This window comes from Lytechinus variegatus, chromosome 14 (assembly GCF_018143015.1).
Source record: "Lytechinus variegatus isolate NC3 chromosome 14, Lvar_3.0, whole genome shotgun sequence".
Taxonomy (NCBI): Eukaryota; Metazoa; Echinodermata; class Echinoidea; order Temnopleuroida; family Toxopneustidae; genus Lytechinus; species Lytechinus variegatus.
The window spans coordinates 33,687,246-33,697,906 of NC_054753.1; the positions used below are offsets into that span (position 1 = coordinate 33,687,246).

Below are 10,661 nucleotides of genomic sequence, written 5' to 3' on the forward strand. Positions count from 1 at the left end.
CATCAAAAGGGTCTTTTACACATTGCACTGGTTTATTTGCACGTGAGCCGCAGAATGCATCTTTTATCAATCTCAGTACAATATCATCATACATCTTTCTAATGTCACAATTACATGTACCAAGAAAGACGAACGGGCAAATGACAAATAATGCATCAAAATTTACATTAACTTGATTCCAATTTTTTACAATCAAAGTAAATTTACAAGATTATTTGGAAGAATATTCACACACTTCTCTCAGCTATTTTATATAAACATTCGAACGTATTTGCTATTATTAAATAGTGACTCGTAGAATACGCGTATGTCTAGACAGTGTATCGAATGGGTAGGTAGATTAGTAATTCGCTTTTAAAGGTTTAGAAAAACCATGTTGATTTAAATTAATAAGAGAGGAATCAAACGAACTTAACGCTGAAAATTCATCAAAATCGGAGGTAAAACTTATTTTCACGAAAAAGGTCATATGCACATCCTAGTGGCATGCAAGTTAGAGTCTATGATGTCCCTTGCTCACCATTTATTTTGCTTTTCATTGTTTGAATTTTAAAATGTATGATATTTTGTTACATATTTGACAATAAGGACTAACTTTACTGAGCCATTCAATACTAAAACGTTGGCAATTGTACATTTTCATGGAGGAATACAATTTGTTTTCATAGGATAATGAGAATGTTTCATATAATAAATACAAAAGAAATTGTGAGTGGGTGACGTCATCATTCCCCTTGCATACCGACCATGATGTGAATAATTATAGGCCTAACTGTTTTTTTTTTCATCGTAAATGAAAAAAATAAAATTTCAACACATTCTAATTTTACATCCGATTTTGATGAATTTTTAGTGCTATACTTGTTGGATTGTTCTCTTCAACTTTTTTTTTAGAAAAGGATGGGGGTGGACTTGTCCTATAATATGACATATCGATGAGAATTTGTGTTCATTATATTTACATAATATCAATGTAAATTCAAAGAGTTCGAATCAGCTACCTATAGGCTTATAAGTTGGGAAATAGTAAATCGATAATTTTATCATAGAACAGGTCAGAGTACGATTACACAAGAAAAGCATTCTGCTATCACTGAATTGTTTCAAAATATTTGATAGAAATATTGAACATAAAGAAGGTAAACTGGAGATATCTGATTCTATAATGTTTGCTATCATTAACTAAAATTGAACGACTTTATTACTATCTTGTTGACAAGTTTTATAATTATAATAAAATTTGGAGTTATGAAGCATTTGTTTTTATAGAAAGCGCTGCTATTATCACTCCGGCTTAATCTGCTGCGCTGCCAATTTAAGAGCTCAAGCATTCGAGGAATTTTTTTTATACCGGTACCCATTCACCTCATCTGGGTTGCGTGTAGCACAGTTGGGCAAATTTCTGGATGAAGGCTAACACAATGGCTGGGAATAGAACCCATGTCCCTCAGATTGACAGACAAGAGTCATAACAACTTGACCACAGCACCCCACAATGATGATGCTCTGTACGTTTATCAGTAGGGGAATCCAACTCAAATAAAACGGTTATTTCAATCGGAAGAAAACAAATCCAGACAAGTACATGGATGAATGCTTTGACAAAATCGAATTGGCCGCATTGGTGATATCATGGTGAACAAGGACTACCCTCCCATTTACTCAAATACATAAAAATGTTAAATTGTCCTTTCTTTCAAACATTTTATTTGAAGGTACATTTCCTTTCATGAGGATATATGCATTATGCTTTATTTCGTTATAATACGAATAGTTACTTGAGAGAAAAGCACAATCCTTCATAATTAAGTACATGGCCTATAAAAAAATATCCTTCCAACTTGTCATGATTTACTTACCCAGTTGCCGATTTGAAATTTACATATTTAAGGGATTTCAATTTCAAAACAGTCGAAACTTTATTATTGCTTGTGCGACTTCTTTCAAACTTTCACCATTTTTTTTTTACTTACCAAGTTTGGATCACCCTTGAACGAGTTTAACTAGCTTATCTGTTTATTCATCTTTTGCCCAACCCAATGTAAATGTTTAATTCATCATATTAGTTTCAGAGTGCCCTACCAAAACTTGCAAATCAACAACGGGTAACTAAGGAGCCTTCAAAGTGCCATCACTTGACGACTTGGCGAAATACTTTATCTTGTCATGTCGAGATAATAACCTTATCATGCTTATTATGTCAACTTCGCGAGATATTTGGACTCTCGCCGAGCCTTGGACACTTAGTATCTTGCCTTGTTTTATAAGTCGACTTGGCAAGATACCGAATCTCGCCATGTCGACATATAACTTTTTATAACTCGGCTAAGAGATACCGTATCTCGCCAAGTCGTCAGGTCGATGGCACTTTAAAGGCTCCGTAGGTAACTATATTTTAGCACAAACACTGTTTTTTTTGTTTTTTTTACTTTTTAGCAATATAAACGCATCTGGCAGTCCTCGCCTGCATTACGAGATTCAATAAAGCAGCAGTGCTGACTTTGAAAACGACTACTGTATAATTATTCAGAAAACACCATTCATGATAATAAAATATGATATTCATATCGGAACATAGATGACATTTGACCTCGATCATAATTATAATCTAAGGCTCATGCGATTACCCGAATATGTCCATGTTTCATGAACCAGATCCATTAAGCTTTTAAAGTTATGATGCCAATTCTACCAATATCCCCACCATGGCCAAAGTTCACTGACCGTAAATGACATTTGAACTTGGTCATGCGACCTGACCTCACGCAGGATATTCAGTCATACTAGATTACGCTTTATGTCAAAGATTCATTGACTGTTTAGATCCGTATACTTTCAAAGTTATGATAGCAATATAACAAATACCTCAAACATGGTCAAACTTCCTTGACCCGAAATAAGTTTTGACCTATTTCATGTCACCTGAAACTCACACAGGATGTTAAGTAATACTTGATTGCTCTTATGTCCAAGTTGCATGAACTTGAGTCACACTCTTTTAGAGTTATGACGACATTTCAAGAACTTGACGTTCGTTAAGATTTCAATGTTGACGCCGCCACCGCCGTTGTCGGAAAATGCGGCGCCTGTAGTCTCGCTCTGCTAAGCAGCAAGACAAAAAATAAGGTATTAGGCAAGTATATTATACACAGCAGTGATCACTAGATTATTTACCCTTAAAGTATTCATTTTCTGCAATAACGAGTACAGTAGATCTACCTGTTTAAATGAATGACAGCGGTGTGGTAAATTTCCAAAAAGTAGGCCCCTTTTTCTTTTGTCAAAAATCCTTAATGAAAAAGGCTATGTGATTAAAAAAAAACACTAGTGAAACAATCTGTTGTTTGATTGATAAAATAAATAAATTGCAAAGCACTGCAGTGAAAGACAAAGGGGATAAATGTACTTGATATTATTTATATCCCTCAAATATACTGATACCGGTTATCTATTCCTATAAATTGATAATCAACGGATAACCGGTCTCACAAATGAACTATGAACGCAACTTAGAATGCGATATGATGGCAATCAGCCGACTCCACTTAGGGACCTCTCGGCCAGCCTGTCTAGCGGGAAATGTTGCTGCTGCTGTCGGCTGCTAAGGGAGAACTGGGGCCAGCTGAAAGGCCGGATAGGAAGCAACCGGGTTCGTGTTCTTCTTTGAACGGGTGGATTGGTGAGGTTATCCGTCGTGTCGGTTCGCTTTCTTGCTCCATAAACTGTTCGAATCAAATTGCAATGAAAGTGTGAAAAACCAAATATTTTTTAATAGAAAAATAATTATAAGAAGACGCATGAAAAAGATAATAAGAAAAATGATATGGATACAAAAATAATAATTTAGCAAGAAAATATGAAGAAGGAGCAAAAACCGACAGAGTGAGGCGAGGTAGGTTAGAAGTATATTTCTAATGCACCAATTTCATATAAATTATGTACTTTGATGATTTGTAGGGAAGGAAACATACCGAGGAAAGTGATGTTCGGAATTACAACGAAGAGGGACTATACAATGTAAAAAATTATTGGGTAAAACTTCTGTTTCTGTTTGTGGTAACTCCCGCAGGAACCCGGCAGGACAGCATTTTTTTGCTGGTAAACGCCAAGCTGGTAAACGCCAAGCTGGTATATAACCAATTACCTTGGAAACATTTTACGTCTAGACTAATCAGTCATAGTGGTTGACGTAATAGACAACGGATATCACTCTTGGGCCTTTTTATCAAAGTGGAGACAATGGCAGAGTTGGAATTCGAACTCACAACCTTGCGATTATGAGTCCAATGCTCTAACCACTGGACCACACGACCACCACTACGAGGGTAATCATGTGACCAACCAATCTGAGGCAGTATTTTACCCAATGCGGGAAGAATATTGTCCAGTAAATAAGCAGCAATTACTTTTGAATGGGTAAAATTTTCATTACACTGGATAATCAAAAATGCCTAAAAGAAATGTTCAATGTTGGTCGGGTACGTACTTACCCTCATGGAACATTTTTACCCAATATTTTCTTAGGGTGTACTGGATGTTCGCTTAAAGGGGAAGTTCACCCTGAAGAAAACTTTCTTGTAAAAATAGCAGAAAAAATATTTAAAAATATTGGTGAAGGTTTGAGGAAAATCCATTAAAGAGTAAGAAAGTTGTTAGAGTTCAAAGTTTTGGATTTGTGACGTCATAAGCGAGCAGCTGCCCCATGTGTTACATGTATGTAATATAAAATGCATGAATTTCAAATTTTGTATGGTTCCTGATGACTTAATTTTGTTTTCTATTCATGATCGAGTGTGAAATTATTTGTCTATTGATATACAAAAGTTACAGTGAAAACCATTTTCAATTTTCTGAGAAAATGACATTTCATTTATTTTTTACCATTCCAGAGACTCCAACCCCAAGAACCTTCTGATCTGGATATTCTCCCGCCTGGATCCCCTAGCAAATTGGAGACGTACTCCAACTTGAGTGCGCGAAGCGCACATGACGAACGCGAAGTACCTTGCGGCCGGGGGTCCAGGTCTCGCTAAAGGATCCAGGAAGCTCTAGGGTTCCCTGAGTAGGGTTCTTAGATGCTCTATCTCTCATGCTATATCTCAGGCTAATTTTTCAATATATCATGGCACCAGTGGCGTCATGAACCAACAAATTTGAGGGGGCTAGATATATGGCGTATCGCGTAAAATTAATAAAAAGTTGCGAGCGGGCAAGCAAAAATCATGACATTTTCATTTAAAAATCTGACTTTATGATAGACTTTGACAATCATCATATTGAAAAATTATATCATATTTCATCGTAGTCACCCTTTTCTCTCTTGTTCTTGGTCGTTATTTTTGTGGGGGGGGAGTTTACATCTTAGGATGGCACCGTAGAGATATGAAAATTTGAGTTAGTTTAAAAAGGTGTTTGGGCGGGAGAAAGATAATTTTAAGCAGGATATAACACATCTTAAGCGGGAAACACAGGGCCTGGGCGGAAGATATTAAATCTCAAGGCGGGAGAACGGGAGATTTTGCAAAAGTGGGCTTCCAGCGGAAGATCTCCGCCAAAACGGGAGAGTTGGAGTCTCTGCCATTCGCCATGTACTGATGTAGAAATGCTGCTCGCATATGACGTCACAAATCAATTACTAGTAATTGGAACTCTAATAACTTTTTAATTCATCAATTATTTGATGAATTTTTCTCAAACTTTCGACAATATCTTTTATTATTTTTTCTGCTATTTTTACAATATTTTTTCGCCAGGGTGAACTTCCCCTTTAAAACATGAGTATTGAGAACAAATTCGAAAAACTTAAAAAATCTCATTATTCGAGAGCCATTCTTCTGTACACTGGCATTGAGTGCGTAAAATTTCCTGACGTCATCGTTTTTTGGAGAGCATCATATTTGGTTTTGCCATATACCTTAAAAAAAACATTGTTAAAGTGAAGCAACTCTTTGGACAAATGTTCTTTGAAGGTGAGCCCACCCTCTCTTTATTTATACAAATTCTAAAAGTTTGATATAATCAATGTGCCCGCTGTTGTGTTCAGCAATGTGCTATGGATATGAGTTTTAGGTTGACCAACATAATTATGGGAAGTCCCAGCTTTATGCAGAATTGTTTTCCGGGGACGGGAGCAATACGCCTTAACTATTTTTGAAGAAATATGAAAGTGAGGGAGCGAAGTGACCAAGCTTGAAATGGGGTGCTTTTGAATGTCCTAACATTAAATTGAGGGATTTCGTGGAAATTCTCCATATAAAATGTAATTTATTAACATTTACGTCGTGGGGGGAAGGGGTACTAGTATTACCCCATATATATGGCAATGGAGGAAATAAAGAAATAAATCACACGGACTGAAACCTACCCTTTTCTCCAAGTCCATGACCGAAATTCACGGTAAGATGAACGCATACGACCACGAGAAACACACGTATGATGAGACCTAGTATCCCACAGACTATGATACATGTTGGGAGTAGTTTATCTTCCTTCGTCGGCCACTCCTCCCATCTCATCGACAACTGTACGCAAGACAGAGAGAAAGAAAGAGGGGGGGGGGGGGCAAACAAATTAGCAAGATGTTAATATGATGAAAGAACACTTAAAAGATCATTTCATTTCATTCATGTAGGCTACATAATTATGTTAATACATCAACTGCCTATTTATTATTATAAACTTATTGTTTGAATGCTCTACATTGTTTGATAAGCAAACTTTGTTGCTGGAATCATATTCGTCTGGTGGAGATGGAAATAAATTAAATGAAAATTAAATGAACAAACTGTTATAATCACACAATGGCGTTGATACACTGTATAAAAAAGGTTAACGCAATATTGAGTAAAATGGGAACATGTATGTTGGTTGGGTAAAAAGATACCTAATATTAACAAACATACATTTTGACCATATGGGATAAAAAATTCAAAGCAAACATACATGTTTCCTTTTTACCCAATATTGGGCAAACTTTTACTCAGTGTTTTCAGAGTGCATAACAAAAAACAACGTAAGACGTAAAATAAAATTCACGAATATTCCGGTCAAAGACCTTTATCAAAGTGATGTTTTTATGTTGGTATTATTGTTAGCCGTCCATTTAAGCATCTTTTTTTTCTTCTAAAGATTGGCGGGTTTGTTGAAGGGAATGCCATTTTAAATTCCTTTTTTATTATTATTTTTTTTTTTCATTTTAATAAATAGCCCAATTTGTACCCATGAGTTTTCTTTTTCCGATGCGTAAGGACAACCATGTCCCCTCGCAATAAAACCGTTTATCTGTCATGCTACACACGGTTTATTGCCAAATATGCCAACTGTCTATCATTTGGTCTACCATCAGTTCGTCCACTCGCCACATGGTCTACTTTCATTTAGTTTAATGCCATTCCCAGTAGCGTACTTATAGGATTTTCCACAGGGGGGGGGGGGGCAAAACCGCCCGCCGAAAAATTGACAAGCAAAAAAAAGGGTCCTCAATCGTACCAGGGGGGGGGGGGGAGGGGTTCAAGCTAGTCGGGGGGGGGGGGTAGGTACCGTAGGTACGCTAGTGGCCATTCTGTATAATAACCAGTTGGTCAAATAGCCATTTAATCCATGTGTCATGTGGTCTAATAATTGTACAAAATGAATGAATTTAGAAAATGTGCATTAGACCAACTGGTTATTAGACGAAATGGTAATAGACGAACTGGTGATTAGATGAAGCGATATTTGGACCAAATGGTTGTTAGACGAAATTTTGATGGACGGAATGGCATTAGACTTTATAGAGGTAGACCATGCGGTGGGTGGATGGGTTGGCAGTGGACAAATTGACAATTTATCCTACACACTGCAGCTACTCAGTCCCACCAATGAAACCGATTTCAGACCGACCAAGGCTAATACGTTATTACAATATAAGTAACCTAGCTAGAACCTGCTCTGAGCTTACGTGATATATAATGAGCCAAAAAAAAATTGAGGGGGCCAGAATGGGGGACCAGACATGGAGTATGGGGAAAGGTTTTTTAAAAGCTATGATCTTGCCCCCCAAAACATTTTGATGGCACAAATCTGAATCTGTGATAGATTTTTCTTCATTTTTTCTTCTTAATTTTTGTTTCTTTAGGCCTACTCATTTTTTCTTGGTTGTGTTTTTCTTGGTTGTGTTTGGGGCTCCATGGCCCCAAGCCATCTCCAATCCCCATCTAACGCCAGTCACGTGAGCTGAAGCCAGGTAACATGGCAACGGGCACTGAGCGTCTACTCTTAATCAAACTTCATTATTTTATTCTAAATTCCTTACGTCAATGAACTTGTATGTGATGAATGCGGGTAAGATCCATCCAGTTGCTAAGAAGAGAACCACCAGAATTCTGTTTTCATATCGTAACTGAAAATTAAGAAGAAGAGTCACATGAGTTTAAACTTGGATAGGATTTGACTCCTTTTGATAGATCGATAGACATTGATATTGTTTGAATGCTTCACATACTTCTGTCGACTTACTAAAACACGTGAATAATAAAACAAAACATTTCGAGACAACCAAAAATGTAATGTAACGTTAATCATCAAACTATTTCGCTATGATTTAAAGAAAGCGTTGAACGTATGTATCTAATATCAGCATACAGTGGCGTCATGTGCAAAAAGGGCGGATTTGGCATATCGGGCAAAATCTATGACAAGTTGCAAGCGAGCGAAAATCATTTTCGACAATTTTTAATACGAAATCTAATTTCATGTCAGATTTTGACATGAAATCAAGAAAATGATGTGGTATTTTACTCTTCTCTCTTTGTTTTTTGGGGGGTCATTTTTTTCTTAGTCATGATTTTTTTTTTTTTTGGGGGGGGGGGTGAGGGGTGGCACAAGCGCCCTAGACGCCCCACACTATCTGCACGCCAATGTCAACCCAGAACTACCTGAGAAGACAAGGAGATAAAATTCCAGGGGTCACATTACTAACGTCCAGGTATTTTCATAGGAGGGCAACAATCTTTAAGATTACGATTTTTACCACAAAAATTATAAACAGAAGTAGTATATATATTGCATTTTAACGAGCACGCCCTGGTATTTACAATACATTAATTCAAGAACTTACAGAGAACATATAACAGTCAATTTCATGCATAGATGATTAATCAAGATTGAACTTTCTGGTTGGCATAGGCGTTTCAAACTGACTATAAAAGTGAATAATCAAAACTATACACGGTAAAAAAATGAAGTGCTAATTTAGCACTTACAGTGCGTACATAGTGACTGCACTGTAGGTGCTAAATTAGCACTTCATTTTTATAGTGCATAAATAACTTTTACCCTGGGCCCCGTTGCAGAAAGAGTTACAATCAAACGCAACTCTAAAAATCACGCGCAACTTGATTTTCAACCAATTAACAGCGCGTATTTTTTGACTTGCGATTGATTTTTTTACTTGCGTTTAAACGCAACTCTTTCTGCAACGGGCCCCTGATCATGGTTTATAATTTCAGGCGCGGATCCATGGGGGGGCCGAGGGGGCCTTGGCCCCCCCCCCCTTCGGCAAAAAAAAAGAGAGAGGGAAAGAAAGAGAAAAAGAGGGGAAGAGGGGAAAAAAGAAGGAAAAAGAAGAAAGGAAGAAAAAAAAGAGAGGAAAAGGGGAAAGAAAAAAGAAAAAGAGAGAGAGGAGAGGGGGAAAAGAAGAGGGGAGAGAGAGGAGAGGGGAAGGAAGAAGAGGGGAAAAAAGAGAGGAAAAGGGGAAAGAAAAGAGAAAAGGGAAGAGGGGGAAGGAAGGGAAGGAAAAGAGAGAGGAAAAGGGGAAAGAAAGAGAAGGAAAAAGAGAGGGAAAGGAAAAGGAGAAAAAAAAGAGGGGAAGAGGGGAAAGGAAGAGAAGAAAAGGAGAGAGAGGAAAAAGGGGAAAAAAATGAGGAAGAGAAGAAAAGAAAGGGGAGGGAGAGGAGAAAGAAGAGAAGAAAAAAAAAGAGGGAAAGAAAAGAAGAAGGAAAAGAAAAAAAAGAGGGGAAAGAAAGAGAAAAAAGAGGAAGAGGGGGAAGGAAGAGAAGAAAAAAGGGAGGGAGGGAGAAGAAAAAAAAAGAGAAGAGGGGAAGAGAGAGGAAAAAGAAAAAGGAAAGAGAGGAAGAGGGAAGAAAGAAGAGGAAAAAAGAGAAGAGAAGGGGGAAGAAAAGGGGAAAGGAAAGAAGAAAAGGAGGGGGAGAGGGGGGAAAAAGAGGAAGAGGGAAAGAAAAGGAGAGAGGGGAAGAGGGAGAAAGAAAAAAGAGAGGGGAAAGAAAAGAAGAAAAAGAAGAGGGGAAAGAAAAGAAGAAAAAAGGAGAAAAGAAGAGGGGAAAGAAAGAAAAAAGAGGAAGAGGGGGAAGGAAGAGAAGAAAAGAGAGGGGAGGGGAGGGGGAGAAAAAAGGGAAAGAGGGTGAAAAAGAGAGGAAAAGGGGAAAAGGAGAAAAAGGAGAAAGAGGAAGAGGGAAGAAAGGAGAGAAGAAAAAAGAAAGAGAGAAAGGGGAATGAAGAGAAGAAAAGGGAGACGAAGAGGGAAAGGACGAGAAGAAAAAAAAAGAGGAAGAGGAGGAAAGAAAATGATGTTCGAACCAAAAGGGCGCTGAAATGATGTTCGAAGGAATGTCAAAATGCTGTTCGAACTGGGGGCAGAATTGATGTTTGAACGGGGGGGGGGG

General features: G+C 37.6%; 1 long non-coding RNA gene across 1 annotated transcript; it reads right to left on the bottom strand.

The window, feature by feature from the left end:
- Window positions 1-1,355: 1,355 nt before the first annotated feature.
- Window positions 1,356-8,380, bottom strand: LOC121428143. Its single transcript, XR_005971739.1, has 3 exons — window positions 8,294-8,380; window positions 6,365-6,521; window positions 1,356-3,722 (listed from the first exon to the last, which is right to left on the bottom strand). It is a non-coding gene; the product is annotated as an uncharacterized LOC121428143 (long non-coding RNA).
- Window positions 8,381-10,661: the final 2,281 nt, after the last annotated feature.